Here is a 21,603-nt window from a genome sequence, read left to right on the forward strand (position 1 = left end):
TACCACGTGATCAGCTGTGTGACTGGGCCCGTGGCTGTATAGCATGCATGCTGTATAAGAATAAAATGTGTTACTGCTCAATCTTACTCCTAAAAGCATGTGAATGGCTATTAGACAACTGTTCCCAAGATCCTGTTTCTGACACAGTATCTAACAGAATAAATTGTTCCTTTGATCATCACACCTAATTTTGGACATACAGAGTATTAATTACTTTAACCCAATAGCACTGAACTCTACAGTTTACTATCATTACCTATTTATTTTATCCATACCATTCAGGTTTGTATGACCACTATCATATCTGCTGGGCAGATGCGTTATATGAGTCACAGTCCGGCCCTGTACAAGAAAACATCTTTTTTAATTAACGCCAGCCCTGTAAACTCAGCTGACATCCTTGAAAGGTGGCTGTGCTCTTTAGCCGAGGCATCATCAACTTACTAAAGTTTTAATAGTACAAATACTAAGTTTTATCAACAGCTCACTGAATTTAATGAGACTGTAGCTATTGGTTTAGAGGGATTTGGATGCAACTGAGACCTGTGGAACAAAGGAGTACACTAAGTTAGTGCTATATGTGGGAGAATATGAAGCCAGTGCAATTACAGTGGCGACCAGAAATCAATGAACAAGCCTTTTCAGGAGGGAGCAATGCTATGGGAGCTGTTCTATCACCTGTAAGGCTGAGAGAGCTTAAACACACTAAAACCTCACCTGCTCATTAAATGATCAAATTGTAAGTTGTCATGCAGCTTTAGTGAGCTGTAAAAAATTTAGATCCATGCACAGCAAATCTATAAGTAACTTGGAACTGGGTCCAGATTTATTTCCATGTTTTATAAGTTTATAAGGTCTTTTAACAATTTTGATCTAACTTTTGAGTTTGTTAAAAAAAATAGTAAACTATTCATCTGTTTCATTAAAAGCATTTTGATACAGCTGTTCATCCTAAAACAGAAATAGTATTCTCATGACGTATTAGACACTGAAGACAGCTTTAAACTCTCCAACCAAAATCTTTGTGTTTCCAACAGATTAAACTACCTTATGTTGCAAAGTCTTTGTAAAAAATAATTTATTGAATAATTCTACAATTCACCAGCCATCAGCATTTCATATAAGTTGTTTGCCTCTTCTGAAAATCCCTCAGTATAGACCATATCTTGTAGCTTGTAAAAAAAAAAAAAAATGTTTACAGAGCTGGATTCTGACAGCCCAAGAACAGAAGCAATGGAGACTCTGTGGAAAGTTTTCAACCAGCTGCTTTCCTTCTTAGACCAAGGAAGTTCCAAATTTCAATTTCCTGTTGTCAGTGGATCATTCCTGCCATTATTTCAATGAACATGTCCTACATGACTATTGGAAACACTGTATGCCAGGTTTCCTAAGCAATTCCTTAAGACCCATTCTCATTTCTTCCTCAGTCGCTCCCTTTTCTTCACACAGTGCTTAGCCTTTTTTGGTGGTTATGATTTATATTTAAATTATTGCATATTGCAGTAACTCATCTTTTATATTGTTTAATGGCTTCTTGAAGCCATGGTCAAAATATACTCCAACATTTGTCTCAAGCATTCCCCACAAAAGCTGTGTGGTCTTTCATAGCTTCCTACTACTTCATTTTGCTATCAAGTTCATTAATGTCAATAATGATTTCTGTGGCACTCCTTGCATTGTGTCCTCTCCCTTCTTTTCTTCTTCAAAATGTCTCATTATTTATGGAAATTTTAGAAACTCTGCATTTCCCCCTCCCTGACACCTTTGATGCTTCTGCCACTGGAAAAAAAAAAAAAAAAAAAAAAAAAAGCCTTTATGGAAGGTTTGTCATCATTTCCTTTTATAGCTTCATCTTCTCCTGTTTCTGTTTCTTCTCTTGTTCCATCAATTCCTCTTTACATAGTTCTTTCTTATTTAAAACCTTTTTCATTTGAGATCTTGGCAAATCATGCAAACTCCAAGCTGGAATCTTTTCTTTTTCACCACACGCACAACCATATTCTGACCCCAATTCTTTGCTAACAGCAGAATAAAGCAACTAGGTAAGACACAAATGTTAAGAATATAATGAAAAGCCATTACAAGATTTCAGTTGACTTTCTTCACGGTTTCTAAGAGTAAATCATTACACTTTAATTATGAAAATAATACATTGCCATTTTACAAGAAAAATGGTTTACTAAAATAAAACCATAGCCACAAGGATATTAACACACTAATTTGACTATGCACAACATACTTGTTATTCACAAAAACTGTCATACAATGAAAAAGGCAGTAATCTAATAATCCAAGAAATAGTAATAATTTAGTTACATGGGTTTATTAGCAATGGAGAGTTTCAGAAAGAAACTTAATTAGAGAAAAGTGGGGAAAGGTTTAGAAGGAGGGAGTAACCTGTGCTCGGATCTCCCTACCAGGCAGTGCCTCAAACTCTAGACTATAGCTTATGCTTCTTTGCTCCAAATATCTCAAATCATATTCCAGAAAGTAGCACATCTTTATGGAAAGCCTAAACTTCTTAGAACTTTCTCCTGGGAAGCTCTTGGCCTAATTCCATTTAATCAAGAGAAACAACTAAATCTAGGGTTATTTTTTGTTAGCTGTTTGATGCTGTACTTAAGCAGTTTTTCAGCAGCAGCAGGATGCACTATGCAGACTCAGAAAAAGTCAGTAACTCAAGCAAAATTTCCATACTCATTTAGTTGTAATTCTGCATAATCTTTTTATTCAAGGAAACATTTTTAAAGAAAAACTGATATTTTTAAAAAAAAAGCCTGAGTGATTATGCTACCTTTTCTCTGTTGAGAACTTCACCTATATGTCTAGTTTATCTTGCACGATGTAATAATATCCTTAAATTATGTCAGAAGCAGGTTGAAGTGAAATATCAGACTGTATGTGGAAAATTGACAGAATATATTTATTACCAGAGACTGAAAGTTTAGACAGCAGTAAAGACAGATTAAAATAGCACCTCTCTTAAAGAATAAAAATAACAATGTTGTCATAAAACCTATGCGAGCAAGGAACAAGAGTCTTTGAGCAAGAAGGCAGCAATGAATTTCACAGGAAAAGCACAAAAGAAAGAGATTTCAAACCACTGCAATCACTAAAAGTAATGAAATAAAGAACTGCAACTATATTTTCCTCTGAAGCAAAATTGTTTCTTAATTCCACTTAAATCAGTGGAAACTGTCTCTAGGGAAAAACGTGAAGTATTGGAACAAATTGAGAACATATTTTTGAAAAGCTCATCAAGGAAGCAAGAAGAAATGATTTGGTGTATTCAAGGTACTGACAATATACTTAAACAGTTGTTTTGAAAGCTTGAAATTACTTTTTTATTCTTCCGTCTTCACTTAATTAGTCTTTATGGCCTTGATTTTGCTAAGTCCTTATGCAGACTGTGAATAGAGAAAAAACAGGCCTCAAAAAAACTCTTATTCCCCATGTCAAATAGTATTTTAAAATAAGGGCTCAGATCTGAATTCAAGTGTTGTTAAGGTGAAGTGAGAGACAACAGCATTCCCTTGAAGCAAAAGCTTAATATAAATTTGGTCCTGAAATAGTTGCCAAAGTAAATTGATTATTTTTGTGGTATTGAGATCACTGGAATGGGAGTAATTACTAGGTGGAAGTAAAACAAAAATTTCCATCCATATTCTGAAGAAAGTGGTCGTTATTTAGCCATGTCAGAAAGGAATTAACTATAGGGATTTACATACTCACCCCCCACTTTTACCCTCTCCCCCACTAGGCCATCACACCCCCAGACTAACCAGCTGTGCTTCTTTCAGTCTCCATGCTGGAAATTACCATTTCTTAAGATGCACAGACCATAAAAAATTGCCATACATGGCTTCATGAGACTAAGGAAAGTGGGACTCACCTCAATCCTTTTACCTTTATTTTCTTGATCTGCGTACTACGCCAGTGATGACTAAATCTGTTACTTAGATTCTATCCTCAAGAGTACCATTATTTACATTGCTCTTTATCTGTTCACTCCAGCAATGGCCATGGTAGAATTCCTATTATATTGCCCTTTATCCACTCACTTCAACAACGACCATGGTAGAATTCCTACTTTATGACTAACAGATAATTTTGTCTCTTTTCCTTTTATGGCTTAACCTTCAAGAAAATAACTAAGGTCTTAATACTGCAAAAAGACAGAGCAGTATAATAATTTGTTGCTGTGACAGCAGGTTCCAAATTCCTGTTCTTCAGAAAAATTAACAAAATGAACTCTAGATGCTTGACATTAATTTTCTATTGAATACGCAATAAATCTAACAAAGAAAAATCCAATTCTCTGATATGTTGCTCAGCACTCCATATGTCTTCTCCAAGACTGAAACACTGCCATAAACCTGGGCAAATCCAAAACTAAGTGACTGCAACCAACAGTAAATTCAGCCAATGAAACAGGACCATCTCTACTTCATCTAGCACAGATATGAAAATTGAGGATTCATGTTTACATGTTCGATAATGGAAAAGCAAAAGAGAAAATCCCGCAAGAGTAAAATGAGGCTGTTAGGATATGTAATGCAGACAATCCATCTCTGACTTTCTGCTACTCATAAACTAATCTCAAAAAAATCTCCAACCTCTATTTTACACATCAATTATCTTGCGTACGTAACCACTGCAAGGCATTGTAAATATAGAGATAGTAAGGCACACCAGTACTTTAGTAAGGTACATGAAGTGAAAGTTTCAAAAACAGCCACTGTCAATGAGAATAAAAAGTTGTCAAAGTCATTGCTAAGTCTTCAAGGCATACCTTGAACAAAGTTTCCAGTGTGCAGCACTTTACTGGGATCTGTCAGAGACAAGATCATCAGACAGGCAGACTATTAACTGAGCTGGATACGTAGTGCCTGTGCTAGTTCGGTTCCACATCATCTATAATTTCAAACTGTTTTATAGAACTCATCCACCAAAGATACTAAAACAAAATTGTAACAAGGTGAAATAATACAAAGATGAAGAAATGCATTTCAATTCTATAAGTGGGTGTTTTTCTGATAAAACAAGGTTCTTAATTAAAATTGGAACTATAATGGTCAACACATTTTCCAATAGCATTCAAGCTGTGTCATTAACTGACAGGTACATGATTGTTTTACAGCAGCTCAGTGTGATGAAACAATGATTTTTCATCTGCTTTAATAAATCTTTTTTTTTTCAGTTGAAAACTTTCCTACTTTTCCATTAAGATCCCCATGGGAAAAAAAAAACTGTAAAATGTTTACAAACTCGCTCATCTTCAAGGTAATAAAATCAGCTCCTCATATGCCTAAGGTAAAACAAGTACAAAATATTTGAAAGATTAGGGATTTGGGGAAGCACTGGATAACTATAAAAATTGTTTTAGCACTTAGTAAAAAATGAGCTTTAGCAACAGGTCGAAGAACAGCATTCTAGATAGTGGCTCGCTATTTTGAAATAAAAGGCAATAATTCCCACAATCATTTTATGAGGCAAAGATCTGATTTTTGAGAGCATGACAATCTTGACATTCTAAGTCTGCATCAAAAAACCCCACTGCTATGGCTGAGAATTTGCTTTCATTTCTTTTCTATTTCCACATTATTTTTTTTGAAAAGAGAAGGTTCTAATTTTATCAAAATGCCTATGATTTAAAAACAACCAAAAAAAAATATTTAGACCACATTACAAACAAGCTCGTTTTGATACTTTAACTTTTCCATAAAGCTGCAGTTTGATGGATAAAGAATTTTTCTCCTGACACTTTTCAGAACTACCAGTGGAAAGAAATACTGAATTCTTCAAGGATTTAATAAATACTATGTGAATTCCATTTTCAAATGGGGACCTATCCAGACTATCCACTCCAGCTGAGACAAATGGCATCTTCTCAGTCTAGTTATTAACAAATGGTTGTAAAGCTGTATCAACCCCTAAGTCCATAAATGAATAAAAGGTATTTATACCAATTAAAATAAAATTTGATAGCTTTGTATAGATACATGAATTATGCAAGTATATCTACAATTAAAATATATTTCTGTAGTCAATGCTAAAAAAAAAGCATCAAATATCTGTTTATAGAGATAGATAAAACAGCTGTGGATATTGCCCCAATCTAGTCTCCCACCTAGCACCTCCTGACCTGCAATAGCATGTTGGGCAAGTATTCCTCATCTGCTTCCCTGTGAAGAAATCACAGCTTAAACAATTTTTCCATTGTAACTGATCCAAGGTCACACATCTGAGCTGTGCTAAAGAGACTTAAATCCCAGATGAAACCCAAGACTGAGGGTGAAGGAGCTACAAAGTAGATCCACAAACCTGTCTAGGAGGAAGCCTAAAATTTAATACAGATCTCTGAAATATTTATGTCACATTTGTTTGTAATACCATATGGAGATTTATCAGAGATGAAGAGATATGAAGAGTGAGGGACAAGCTAAGAAAACAAGCAAAATTTAGTACATTTTTTAATATTGATAACAACTGCCCGCTCAACAGCTTATAGCAATCAGTTGCATAGCAGCAAAGGTAGAATACAGTCAAAAAACAGGCAACATACATTTCTTTACAAAACAGCTTTGTTTTGGGAAAGAAGCCCAAAATGTTTCAGAAAGGTGTTTCCCCTCAATTAAGGAGTCTGAGTTCAGACTTCCAGAATACACAGACCACAGCTGCAGGCCTGATCCAGCCGGAAGTATACAATGAATTGTCTCAGTAATAAGCGTATCACTCAATTTCTTTTCTCCACACAATTTTTATGACTAACAAGGGTGCTGTTGTCCTTTACAAATGCAATATCACCCTTAGAGAATCTATTAAGTTTCAGAAACTGGAGTCTGATCATATTTTAAATAATGCTAATAATATTGCATCTTCTTCACTTGTATAAACCGTAGTCTTGATGTTTTTTTCCTTACTCAGCCATACAGCCAAGGTCCATGTTTCCCAGTCTCTCAATTATTTCACAAACAAAAAATAACACTCACTGATACCAGCTGTACCTACTCCAAAATCTTGCTGCTTGTCCCAGTATTGTGGCTCTCTTGTCATTTTGCAGTCAGCCCCTTTGATACCTGGGCTGCCTTTCTGTGGCTACACGGGCCTAGGAAGGCAGGGGACAGCTCAATGTGCACACAGAATGTCCCTCAGCATGAGAGCAGAGGCAACAAAAGGGCAGCCACCCAAGCCCAGGAAACAAACACAGGAGATAGGGGACAAAGCCTAGTCTAATCAAGTTAATATGTACTTTCATGAGCCCTTATCCATCAAAGAATCAAGTATGTACTCACTTTAAGACACAGTTAAAATTAATTGTGTGCTTAAATGCTTTGCACATAAAATAAGACTGGGACACCATCCCCTGAATTAGGTGTTAAAGCTCCTTACACAATCATGGAAAGAATGAGGCCCATCAGGGTGGATTCAAAACAACCAAATGCAGAAGCAAGCATCTTGTGTAGTCAGGAGTTCCAGGAAAAGCAATCTCAAAGAAAGAGCCTCCAGAAAGCCTCCCCACACATGGGCTGGGCAATAAAATCCATTCAGAGGAGAGGAATTCCTAGGAACGGATGATACCAGGGGCTCAAAGACTTAGACCTTTTGAAAACAAAGCAATGCAGTCAGATCCTTCTCCTTTCAGAATGCCTCTCTCTCCTGCCACCTGGTAGCTGAGAACAAGGCACAACCGTCATGACTGTACCAGGGCTCCATGCAGGCAGTGATCATGAAAAGAGTAATCTTGTTAAGGGACCAGAGACTGTCACACACCGAAGATGACAAGAAGAACAGGATGTTCAGGCAAAGGCAGAGGAGGCTGCTGATTGAAGGAGAACAGCACGCAAGATACATGTTCCTTTTACACAGACACAGTTTTCTGTCAGACATCAGCTTTGGTAAATTCTCCCAGAAGCTGCCCTAAATCAAATTCCAGGACACATCAGTAATGTCCTGCATTTGATGCAGCCAAGGTCCCTTGGAACCATGCCCTGAAGTTACTCCACATGTTATCTATTGAGTTTCATATACTGGAGAAGAAACGGCGCTGCTTTATCTGTGGCTAATCAATCAAACTAGATCCAGAAATTATGGTCTCCAGAAATATATCTAGCACAGAGTGATTGATGTCTCCTGTCTGATCAATAAACCTGTGAAAGGATGAAATTAGAAGATGCAGATGTAAACATCTGCAGGGTTCTAAAGTAGGCACCTAGATTGCACCTCAGTCCCATTATAGCATGACAAACTTCTCTCAGGACTCATCCATACTCCCTAAGAGATTATAAAATTTGTATGATATTCCCCAGCACCACCTGGCTCTGTAGGAGAGTTCAGTTAAACGCTTCCCAGACAAAAACCGGCCATCTCCATTTGGCAGCATAAAAACTCTGCAGGCATCTGTGCACAGTCTTCTCTCCAACTCAGTACTCTGAAGACTCAGGTGGTACATGAGCCTTGTCCAGAAGTGTAAAAAGATTATCTATTTGACACTAGATCATAATTTCTGATTTGTAAACCATGATTTATAAAAATCAATTATTATTTTTTTTCAGTAGAGCTTAGATATAAGTTGCACTGCACAAGGACAACATGCATTCTAGCTTGGGACTGGTTTCCAGTAGGCAATGGTCAGGTCTCGTTCTCAATCAAAATACCACAAACACTATCATTCTTCTCAAAGTGGAATCATGATCTTAAAACGCTATTTGAAACTAAAAGGCTCTAGGGGAAAACTTTCCAGAAATTCTTTACTGCACCTTAAAGCTTTCATGTGCAAACCTACACAGTGCTTGTAACATGGACCAAGAGTTACAGCTGGGAGCTAACCCCGGCCTCACTTGGCCACCCAACCACAGCAGCTATGCCCCTCTGACAGTAACTCTTAGACTAAAATTCCAGCAATGCTGAGCTTCTCAGATTACAACATGGTGGCTAAGAAAATGCATCACCTCACCTTATTCCAGGAAGCCAGGGGTTGTCCCATTTAATTACTCAACAATTTGGCTAAGCTGCTCTTCCCCAGACAACATTAATCTTTCCTTACCGCTCAGATGAACTATTTATTTATCACCATAGATAACATCTAGGTTTTACAGCGGGAAAGTTTTGACATTGCTGAGGTCATAAAAGATAGAAACCCATTTGATCATTGAAGTTTTCCATGCTAACTTTAAACTGAGTATTGGAATGTATTTTAATTATGACTTTAAAGTAATTTAATAAATGCAGAGGTTGTTCTGAAAAAGCCACGTCTCAAGAATAACTTGTCTACCTTTATTTGAGTTCCAGAAGTCTTTGGACAATGCTCAGACACACAGTCTGATTTTTTGGGTGGTCCTTTGCGGACCCAGGAGTTGGACTTGACGATCCCTGTGGGTCTCTTCCAACTCAGGATATTCTATGATTTAACAATGTATTTTCTTTCCAAGGCAGACCTCAAGATTAAGGAAGCAAAGCCACAATGGAGAGGCTGAGAGAACTGGGGTTGTTTAGTCTGTGGAAAAGGAGGCTCAGAGGAGATCTCATCGCTCTTTACAACTACCTGAAAGGAGGTTGTAGAGAAGTGGGTGTTGTCTTTTCTCAGGTGACAAAGGATAAGATGCAAGGAAATGGCCTCAAGTTGCACCTGGAAAGTTTTAGACTGAATATCAAGAAGAATTTATTCACAGACAGAGTGGTTAGGTGTTGGAACAAGCTTCCCAGGGAGGTGGTGGAGTCACCATCCCTGGAAATATTTAAGAGCCATGTGGACATGGAGCTTATGGCCATGACTTATTGCTGGACTAGTAGTGCTAGGTTCATGGTTGGACTTAATGATCTTAAGGGTCTTTTCCAACCTAAATGAGTCTATTATTCTAAAATCCAATCTGGGGGCAGCTGGCCTTACACCACGCTAAGATCTGAATAAAATAATTAAACAAAAAGCTTTTTTTCACAGCAATTTAAATAATTTACCTTGCTCAAAGGTATTGGCTGAGGCTGGCCACCTCTTTGGCAACATCTTTGTTGTGCAAAGCTTATTTGAGCTTACTTCTGCAGTTCAGCAACTGTTCTGGTAATGCAGCGACTGAGAACCACTGCTAATACTCTTTCATTTTACTGGTTGTTAAGCTTTGAATTTTATAATGTTCTCCATTTGCTGATATCTTTATTAGCTCAGCTGAACTCATTTTATACTCATTTGTCAGATTATTATGACTCATATATCTGCAAATTGTCCTCGTGCTTTGTGAGAATTCTGCAGCATGGCCATTCTGACATTTTCAATACATAATTATGTTTTGGTCTAAGCATTTAACATGAGCTTACTTTTCATATTTTATTAGGATTTTTACAAAGCAATTAGCATGCTCACCTAATCACAGGTTGACCTCTAAGAAGTTGAGTCAGTTCTTTGTATAAAAGATTTTTAACTGTAAAAAATTATGATGACTTGGAAAAATGAGACAAACTGCCTTAGAGAAGCACTTTGTATTAAGACATAAAAAGACCATCTTAAGCTAACATTACAACAAATAAAATGCTTTTTCCCCATTGGGATGGTCTAACGAGACATTAATAAGGACTGCAGCTGACAAGGTTCAGCCCAAACTGAACAGCAGAGCAGTGTTACTCTAAGTGACAGGGTTAAATAAGGCTGGACATTGAAATAACTTTTTTGTAGCACCAGTCATGGCTCCACAGGTTAATGGGTGAAGAAGCTTTGAATTTTAAACACCAAAGTTCACTGAAGAACATTCTTTGCAAACTTCTGAATCAAGTCACAAGAAAATAGCATACAGCTGCTATGCATGAGCATATGAATTTGCACATTCTTGTCGGATAGGTATGAGGTAGCTAAAGGTAAGCATATAGACATGTTTTTGGAAGTACAACTTACATTTTGTCATACAAAGTATTAGTTTCACTTTGGTCATTGCATGGATGTCCGCATTTAACCAATGAAGATGAAGGATTGGCACCATTATTCTTCAGAAATATCACTGGATCTTTAATTATCTCTGTTGTCCAAGGATTTGTCATTCTACATCTGAGTCAAAACAGGAGGACCACAAGCAGTCTTGTACTTCCTAATGTCCTTCTGCAATTCCATTTCTGCTAGAAACAGAACAGTACAAAATAAAGTAAAGCTACTACAGCAAACATCATTTCCTGAAAGACTATTCTACAAAGTTCTCAAAAGAATTTAATTTCACCTCAAGATCATGTAATCTGTAAGCTTTGACATAATCACAGTTCAGGGCAAAAGGAAAAAAAAGATAAATGTTAAAAATATATATATATATATAAAATTTAAAAGGCTGTAATCCTGGAAGATTAAATGATGTTCTGTTCATAGTCAGCTAATTAAGTAAAAAGAGTTTTATGTGAACACCAGAAGAGGAAAAGTCCTTTAAATTATAAACTGTTCTTTCTGTACTAACTGAGGAAAAAAGCACCACAACATGTTTAACAGCATCACTCCAATGAAATTAAAGCTGCTCAACTGCAGAGGCAGGCACACTCAAAATCAGATGGAAATCCAAATACCTGTTTTGCAGAGCAGCTTTGCAGCACTAACCCCTAATGATTGAACGAGTCTTGTTTTCTTCTCCCTCTGAAATACAAATATTCTTTTAGCTTTAAAAAATAAATTAATAAATAAATAACAAGTTACTTTTCCATGACTATTGAAAGAGAAGAGCTGTATCTATCTTCCAATGCTCACTGAACAGATAAAAAATCTCTGTCCTACAGAGACACTGAAGAAGAAGAGGAATAATCCACCCGTGAAGCTGCAGCACTGACTTTACCATAGCTCTCAGCTCTGCTGAGGACTTTCCCAACTCCTGATGACTGATCCACAGCCCCCCGGAACAGGGAGGAAATTTCCTCAGCACGGGACGCTGGCACACCCCAGCGTGAATATCAGAAAGCCTTTATCTCCCCTCTCTCCTGCCCCTCTCTGCCTTGTAAGGGACTTGGTTCCCTAGAGGCAGAGCAGGTCCCCTAAGGATAAGAAGAAAGGTTTTCCCTTATGGTTACACTTTCCACAAGTTGTAATCTAGCTGAATAATTTGAAGCAGAAAACCCACCCCTTTCTTCCTTCCCACACCCCATACACAGCTTAATGAAAATATCAACAACCTAATGTGTTTCACATTTCTGGTCTGCTTTTTCTTAAAAGAAAGTAAAAGGCACATACTGTGGCTTTCAGCTGTCAGTAATAACCAAGCGCAGTATTATACCCAAGGATTAGCCTATTTGAGGCTTTATCAGGAAACTACACAATAATTAATTGGCCATAACACTGAGTTTTTAAACAGAGCTCAGGTCATGTTACAAGAAAGAAAACAGAGTTAGTGACTGCTCCAGAGACCTCTAAAGTCTCCTACTGACTTAAGTTCCTTATTCCTTTAACATAAAACTGATTTCCCACAAGTTGTATATAAAGACTGTTACATGAAATTAGTAGTCAGACAGTATTTATATATCACACTGATATTTTCCAGATGTAAACTTTGATACTCCAAAGGAAAAAAAAAAAAAAGGAAAAAAAAAAGAAAAAAACAGCTCAGCTAATTCAGTGAATCCTCAAAGTAAACCTCAGTGCTGTTTATTTTCTAATGTATTCCCTTTGGCAATGCTAACTTCAACTCATAAACAATAGGGTTGTATCCCAGAGAATGCAGTGTGCCCTCAGCCACAACTGAAAGCAATAGGAGCAGAGCACCTGGCAGAAAAAAGTCCATAATTAACACCATTTGGAAAGCCATAATATGAGATCACTAACTCTTGGCACTTAAGAAAGAGTATGAGGTGGTCCAGAATGGAAAATTTACCCAAATCAAATACATGTGTTGGCATATACCATTACCCTGCTGATTTAAATAAAAACAAGTAGAAGTTTATTCTTAAAACCTTTCTAGAATTGTCCTGTGTTTTAGGTATAATTTGTGTTTACTCTTTAGCACAGATTCTGTGCAAACTATTTATATTCAGTCATGCAGATCAGAACCATGGTACAAATTCATAACTGCGTCTCATTCTAAAAAAGGCATACTTAATTTGACATGACTGCCTTTTGGAAGTTAGTGGGACTGTTCATGCTCTTAAGCAAATAAGAGCAAAAAAATACAGAATCATTTGCAGAGTCATTCTTTGCATAAATGGAATGACTCTTTCTTGTTAAAAAGAGGAAAATAATTTGAAAGGAAGAAACAGTTTGAGGTAAAACAATCAGAAAATGGCTAGAATTTCTTCCTTTTAATCAGTTTTTCACTGAAAACTGCAAATACGATGTACTTTTATTCTGAAGAAACCTTCTTCTCTCTAGTACATGGTATAATTCAGTGAAAGAAAATACCCTTGACAGTCTCAGACTCTCTCTTCTAACCACATCATTTTTGATTATATTTTATTCAGATTGAGTAATCACCTTCATTCTTTTGCTGAGATCATTCCTCTCTCCTTTTAGTCAGAACTCAGCTTCTGCCTCACAAATACAGCACACCTCAGCACAGGAAATATATGTTAGCATTCCTTATTCCAGTTGAAGTGTCCAGTGTCCTAGACAGGAAATTGCTAAATATCATTCAACTTATTAACATATGCATTTTGTATGAAAATTTATTGTTTCTTCAAGGTATGAAAACTTACACATTTTCATTCTAAAATCATGGAACATAAATAAAACATGCCAGGATTACCTGCTGTTGCTAAAAGGTTGGCCTGCAATACCTGTAACTGATAACATCCCTCGCTGACATGGGGGAAGGGCCAGTTATAAAACAATAGATGCACATAAATTTACAGATTACATTTCCTGAGAGGAAAGAGAGAAAAAAACTAAATGACTCAATTTGTAATTTTGTCTCCCTCAAGCCTTCATTACAACACTTCTATTGTGGCATCTTACTGATTTCTACTACGATGACCACCATCCTGTATACACTAAAATAACATTGTATGCCAATTACATGAAGTAATGTGGTAACTTCTTCAATATGCTGCTTACTTTGACTAAAAGACTGCATTAGAGACAGTTTTTCTGTAGGCTACATGGCGACCTGTTTTGTTTTGTGCAACAATTAAATGATTCACTGGGTCTTTCATCCTGTAGTAGTCTAATTTAATTAAAAAAAAAAAAAAAGTTGTTAATTTGCTTTTAAAAAGTTAATTTTGCTTTATGTATAGCCTTAAAATAGTTTTTTTCTATGCCAAATAGAATGTTTCATATTAACAACTTAAGATTATAAAGCTAGCAAAGAGCATTGGCCAGCTTGTCTAGATGCAGCCAAATCTTCCTGCTTAGAAATGTTCTCTTTCAACTTTACATGCTGCAATGAAGTCCAACTCAACCTCACACCTAAGCTTTTATCAGCCCTTCTCAATGATGTTGTCCAGCATCTATTTTATTGCTAACACCATGAAAAGAAAGTGTAAATGCATTCAGGGTCTTCCTTTAAAATGATAATGCAAGCACAGATGATTCAGTTCAGCAAAATATAATTTCAAAGTATAAAATGTAACAATCTTAGTAAGCAGCTTGCTCCCATAAAACCCTGAATCTATGCAACTTCCAGGACAGCACCACTAAAAAAATGCCATTCTAAGTATCCCAGCAATAGACTCCATTCATATTTAGAGGTTTTTGTGTTTTTTTTTTTTTGTTGTTGTTGTTGTTGTTTTGGGGGGGAGGTATTTCTTTTTTGGAAAAAAAAAAAAAGAAAGATAAATAACCAAATATAGCACGAACAATCAGGAATATTGTTGTCATTGAATACATTTAGGAGATATGCTTTTCATAAAAATATTTTCAACATTATTTATCATTGCCTGTCATCTAACTCAGTTGACATCTACTGCATCAAATACTACAAAGGAAGAATAAAGCAGGACTCTCAACACCATCATCACCCCCACCTTGGAAATCTCAGTATTGCTTCCTTAAATACTACCACAGACGTAAGAGTCAGCTGAATACTGGACATCCTGTGAGACAGCACAGACATACCAGATTTAATTCTGAAGACTATGTAAGGATGAGGAAAGGGGGAGAATGGTACATATCAAAAATTATATAATGAAAGAAAACAGCTTTCTAAAAAAGCTTGCTAAAAGGTGACCTTACTAGAGAAGAAAGGACATGCTATATCCACATGATCTCTTCCACAGGGAGTGTATGTAGGAAACAAAAAACAAACAAACAAAAAAGACTTATAAGAATTCTTCACATCGCTCTTGAAATAAGAAAAAAAAAAAAAGTAGATAGTGGAATAGCTGAGAACAGTAGAGAATTTTTGCATATTTCAGTGATGCAGCTGGACAACTGTGACTCATCCAGGATCCTCCAGCCTATTTACTGAGAAAATCATTAAGTGCTGTTAATTTTCATCTTGCAAAACCATTATTTTCCTATATAACACAGGGAGGAAGTTGTACTTAGCACTGGATAGATTTAGCCTTCCCTACCTCACTGGTTCCATTAGTGCTTAATTATGTGACCCATGTTATCCTGACATTATCGTCATGGTAGAGCTCTATCAACCCCACACGAGGATCTCCCCAGATTGTTTCCACACTTAGAGTCATAGTAATCTGCTCTCAGTCATTGCAACAGTGCCCTTTCCAGTATGAGAAGAGAGAATTAACGCACCATGAGATCATGGTAAGGCAGCCACAAAGTAATGCCAGTACTCCTCCGCTGTTTTGACATCCTCGGTTCAGATGGATGTTTCAGATTTCAGAACCATGGGTACTCAACTCAGCTTGCCAGATGTTTCACGGTTCCTCTTGGATAAACTCCCAGTTGAAACTTAAGCAGCCTGAAAGAAAAAAATATTTTCTTTTTCTTGTCTTTTTATTTTTTATTATTTTAAGTGGTATGTCCATTACTACTGTATCCATTTTCATAATTGGATTCTAATTATAAAGGTATTTGTAGTGCATATAAACAGTGGTTTAAAACATCCCAACAATTGTAACCAAGTTGAACTTTATGAGAAATGTTCACAAAGTTGGCTTATATTTTTATTCACAAGGTAGCTATTGATCAGCTTTGTGCAGCAGAACGCATGTTCTGGTAAAAATTGAAATGCTTGGAGCTCTAGGAAGAATGAAAAGTTGTCTCTGATGAGCACAACAGCATTGTCATAAATGAAAACAACCCACAAAACCACAAGGAACTTGGGAGTTTCTGAGGATATGAAATCAAAAACATCAGAAAATTCAGTGTCAAAATAAACTTCTTGAGCCTGTTTTTGCCAAATGCAATGGCAACACTCTAAAACACAACTAAAGGAGTCATAACAGAGAATACCTCAGATAGTGCAGGAGGCGTTTTTCTCTCAGCAGAAGTGAAATGCAACACTCTGGAACCTGCAGGTAGATGTAGATCAGACAGTTCTCTCATCTAACGCAAATAGCAAGCACAAGTGGAGCAAACACCTCTAGTGTGTTGCCCAAAAAGTAGCAGGAGCACACCTTGAATTTTCTACTTCCTTTGAATGTGTTTTTTTGTTTGTTTTGTTGTTGGTGTTGGTTTTTTTTAGGTTAGAAGAAAACACTTAGATATCTACTATTGCAGTAATATACTGCTATAGTAAATAAACTGCTATTACATGAAAACAAAAGGAGGAAAGATTCAAAGAGCAAGTTAGAATTAAATTAGCAAAAATCATCATCCTCAAACTTTTTTTCACTTTTTCTTGATTCCATAAATAACTTTTTTCGCTTCATTACATATAGACAAAGCCATTATAGAGGTAGAAAATGGGCTGATGAATCTTTTAGCATATTTATAATACTTTGAAAACCACATGCTTTGAACTGGGGAAAGAAAACAGAAGTATTTTTGAGGTCTCAGAGTGCAAGACATTGTGGTCATTAAATGTTTAAATCAGCTAAAAAATAATATTAGGATAGGATAGCATTGAGCAAAACAGCCATTTTCCCCTGCCTATCAAAAGAATTATGATCTGCTCTCTGCACTAATTTTCTCTTTCAATCCTTCACCTCTTCATCATCTGCAGGATTTGTCCTTTCTCAGTTTTTCTCATATCTATAGTAGTGAATAGTGTTGATGACATTTTCCTCTTGAAATTAGGAGCAAAAGAAGGAGCCTTCTGGGAATAATCTAGTCCTTATCTGCATGCATAGTAGCTGTGCCCTCAGTTTTAATCTGAAAATGATTTTATCTGAAAAGTAGGTCATCTACCACAGGTGCAGTTGCCATTCTTGCCTTCATCCAGAGCAGAAATATTTCTTCTGAAAATATTAGAAACACCTCATGAAACAACTTGGTACCTTTCATGTTAACGGAAGATTTTTCACTAATTATATAAGAATCTCTGCTTACAATCTCTGCTTATTGTGTCCAGAGTCAGCCTTCCAAAGACAAATAGAAGGTTTTGTGAAAGATAAACAAAATGGCCTTTAAAATCATATTTGGAAAACAAGACAGTCTTTTAAAAAAATTCAGTCTAGTTTTACTATCATTTATTTAGCTGCATGTTATAACCTTGCAACGTTGCACTGTATCCACTAGGATTATCTGTACCTCTTCAGATACAGTTGATAGGACTTTTCATTCACATTGCTGATAAATGTCCACTTTACAGCAGATTTGCGGTAATGTCTTATTAACGTGAATTAGGTCTTTTTTTCTTTTTTTTTTTTTTTTTAACAAAGTTTTCGAATTCCAGCCCACGTTTCTATAAACATAGCTGTGGGGGAAAAAACAAATAACTAACCAAATAAATAAATAAAATAAAGCAACTTCTCTTATGTAAATCATCTAGCAAAACTCAGACTCTCTTAAATATCATGAGGTCATCTTCCACAATCCATTTAGCCCCAATCCCTTGCTCTCACTGTGTCCCAGAAATACACTGGACAGTCGGTAGACTGTCTGTTGAAAAACCTCACCAAAGCTCACTTTGCTCACTAAACATTATACCAGTTCTCTTTTCCTCCAGACTAAGGCACAAAACCCAAAACCTTGAGAGGAAGCATAACAGTGAACACTCCACAAGGGCAGAATGTAAGAATTTGCATTTTGGTATTTTCTTTTCACAGGGGTTTTCTTCTGTCAATGTAGAGATGGCACTTTGTGAGTCAAGAGAGCAGGTGAAGAAGGGACGGAGCTCAGAGGAGTCATTTTTTTCCTTAAATGACAGATGCTAGGAAAATCCTCAGGCCATTTCTTTCTGCTACCTATGAAGTAAACTGGAGACACTGTGTGAAAATCCATGTCTGTCCAGGTGTCACTAAGCTATAGAGTATGCAGTACTCAAACACCTTTACCAGCAGCAAAGCATAACAAATGACGTGAACAGACAATTCACCTCCATCAATACTAATAATGTGGTGTTTTGTTGCTATGGTTTTAATGCCTTAATAATGATGCATCCATACCTTCTCTAGTAACAGATTTGCCATTACATATAGTACAGCACATTTAGTTGTGAGTACAAACTACCTGATTCCTTCACCATACGGACATGATTTCCGTATAACAGTTAGAGCTGATGTCTGACCTGAGTTGCAACTGTTAGCTGGCATGCTGTGCAAAGCAAAACTTTATCTCTAGGCTTTCAATAGCCACATCAACCATCCCAAGCTCACTGCATTAAGCTCCCCAAAGTTTTTGACCTGGACAAAATTGTCTACCGAACTTCCATATATATGAACAGGAGAAATACAACCTAATGATCATAGAATCATAGAATGGCCTGGGTTGGAAGGGACCTCAAAGATCATCTAGTTCCAACCCCCCTTCCATAGGCAGTGATGCCACCCTCTACATCAGGTTCCTTAGTAAAGTGTCAGTAAAATTTCCATTGCTTTTAGAGAGCAAGAGACTGTGACCATGAGATAGAATAAACATGTTTGCAATAAACTGTTAAAATACAGGGTGTATTTCAGAATGAGATTAAAAACACAGATTAGTCAATAAACTGCAAAGACACGACAGACAGAAGAAATCCCTCCTCCCCTCCCAAATTAATTGCCATACCTATTTTTATAGGAATTTTCTTGATATATAAAAGCATTTTAAAATGAGAATTAATTTACTCTCATTTTATGTTGTTATTCCTAATCGACAGAGAAATAAGCACGCTATAGATTATCAAACAGGATATAATTGGCAGAGCTAGAAATGTCATCCTGTTCCTCAAACACAAGCTCATTGGAAATCATTCTTGTAAAAATCTCTTTCCATAACCCAAAACACATTTTACTTCTAATTCATAATGAAGTTATGTCTGTACTGTTCTTTGCATTCTGTTCAACCCAGAAACAGAGACTCTATAGCACCTAACATAAACAGGTATAATTTACACATAATTATAACACAGCATAATGCCATTCATAAATTTAAACCCTGTCTTCACAGATGGTGCCCCATATTCCTGCTCTGGAACCTCAGTTGAAGTCTGGCTGTTGATTATTTGCCTTCCCCCATCCCTGCACACAGGAAGAGGTTTCAGCTAACTGTTTCTGCCCAAACTTTTTATTTTGTTTCAGCTGGTCTCCCATCCTGGAGCAGAAACTGTTCTGAAAGTTGCTATTTAAAAAACTTGAAGTCTTTTAGTATAACTCACCAAATATTCTCTTTTCCTGTAATCCAGTCCCGGTTTGAATAAATCTTGCTTTAGCAATAATTCTAAAAGCTGCAGATATGATGATGGGTGATGTCTTAACTGACATGTACAGCAACTTGCATATTTCCTTACCTTCACCAGTAATACCACCCTTAATACTTCCAAGAAAGACTTTTGCTTTTTCATGGCTCTACTACATTCTCGATTGAGTCATTTTGTGAGTGAGGAATAGTAAAGTTTTCCTTTTCCTCTCGTGTGAGTGCATCCAGTTATTCCTACTTTATACAGAACAACAAAGTACACAAACTTTTGCTTTGCTCTGTTGGATTTCTTCTTGTCTTTATTAACTCTATGCTAAAGGTCATCCAGTTCTTCTTTCATAATATTCTGGTACTCTCTGATACTACTAAGACCTCACAATTTTGTATCAGCAATAAATTTCACTTACCTATTTCTTCTTTTTAAGGTTGTTAACAAAAACACTGGGTAAGGCTAGTCTCCCTTCATTTGGCTTCAGATTCTTGTAAATAATCACTACATCCTCTTTCTTCAACTAATCATATCATTTTGGTATCATGATTTACTGAAATACGTATCGGACCTAACACATTTTCTTTTATAGCAAGAAAGAACATCTTATAAAGGAAAGAAAGCAGCTTGCTGTGGTCTAGCCCACCTTTTTCTAAATTACATTTTAGCCCATTTTTCTCATCTCTCCATGACTTACCTTGGCTTTCAAAAACAATTTTAAGGTATGCATTAAAGTAACAGAAATGTGTCAGTAGTTATTATAGGTATCTTCTATCCACCTAGACAATAGGTCATATCTTTGCTACATTTCAGTTCTAGTTTTACAGATTTTTTAGAGAACCAGCAAATGTGCACGTCTTTTTTTGTGTGTGTGTGTTGGGGAGGAGACCTGGGAAAGAGCTGGAGTCACTATGACTTGCCTATGAATGAGCCCAAGGTCAGGGTTAACAGCAAAAGGGTATGTATGTGGGTTAGAAAGTACAACTCAAAGCAAACTAAGGGATGATGCTAATATTTCCTCTGAACAGTATTTAGTCTCTCAGCACAGTGTGGTCCCTGACCTAGAGATCAGCCTGGAGTTAAGTTTAGGCTGAGATAAAATCACAGTCCAGAGCTACATTTGTAATTGGAGATGGAAATGGGCTGCAAAATGAAACTGAGATCTGCAAAAGGAATTCTGTGAAAAGAGACTGTCTGTTCCCTTTGAATGCATTAGCTCTGTATATTAAATTTATACATTGCATCCAGCTGCAATAGCATCTGTACTCTTATTTTTGCCTTTCTCAGCTGAATTCACCCTTTTGGCAGGACTAACATAACTATCCCATCTTTGTGAATTATGACCATGCCTAAGTATTAAGTCCCTTAGTCATAACCTAAGTGGATTAAAACAATGCAATTTACTCGGGCATACAGCAATCACTGTTAGCAAACCTTAGCTAGGACAGGACACTGCAGCTGGTCTCCTGAACAACTCAAGCAATAGCAACCTAGCCCTCACACTCCTCACTCATTTGTCATAGGAAATAGAGAAAAAAATTAGACCTCAGCTCTTGTACTCCAGGCACTTAGTTTCCCAAGACAGCGGAACTAAGAGATTACTGAATATCTCTGGAAAGATGTTTGAAAACAGTTACTCCAGTTCCTCATTTTAAGATATTACTTAGAAAGAAATGGCCCTTTCCTAAGGCCAGTCCATAACTGGAACAGAAAGTTGCCACAAACGCCATCATTCCTTGTTCCAGTGCAAAGTGCCCATCTCCAGTCCACATCCTCTAAAAAATACTCAGCAAATGTTACATTTATATATGTTATTATATATATATATATATATTATCCCCAAGAGGATGGCAGGAGAAAAAAAAAAAAACAAAAAACTATGCAACAGTTTAGCAATTTCATTTAGCACACTACTAGAAGTATTCAGTTACAGCGGTAGACACCTAATTAGTTACACAGCTAAAATGAGTCATTGTTCTTCCTC

General features: G+C 36.6%; 1 long non-coding RNA gene across 3 annotated transcripts in view; it reads right to left on the bottom strand.

Moving 5' to 3' along the window:
• Positions 1-21,214, bottom strand: part of LOC118243594 (uncharacterized) — a 34,196-nt gene extending 12,982 nt beyond the window's left edge. For 2 of the 3 annotated variants that reach the window (XR_007708611.1, XR_004777291.2), the window contains exons 1-4: positions 15,641-21,214; positions 13,421-13,551; positions 11,533-11,599; positions 10,883-11,097 (exon numbers count right to left, since the gene is read on the bottom strand). This is a non-coding gene — a long non-coding RNA (uncharacterized LOC118243594). Of the gene's footprint in view, positions 1-10,882; positions 11,101-11,532; positions 11,600-13,420; positions 13,552-15,640 lie in introns of all 3 variants that reach the window. The other variant, XR_007708610.1, reaches the window with a different exon arrangement.
• Positions 21,215-21,603: the final 389 nt, after the last annotated feature.

This window comes from Cygnus atratus, chromosome 8 (genome assembly GCF_013377495.2).
Source record: "Cygnus atratus isolate AKBS03 ecotype Queensland, Australia chromosome 8, CAtr_DNAZoo_HiC_assembly, whole genome shotgun sequence".
In the NCBI taxonomy this organism is placed as follows: Eukaryota; Metazoa; Chordata; class Aves; order Anseriformes; family Anatidae; genus Cygnus; species Cygnus atratus.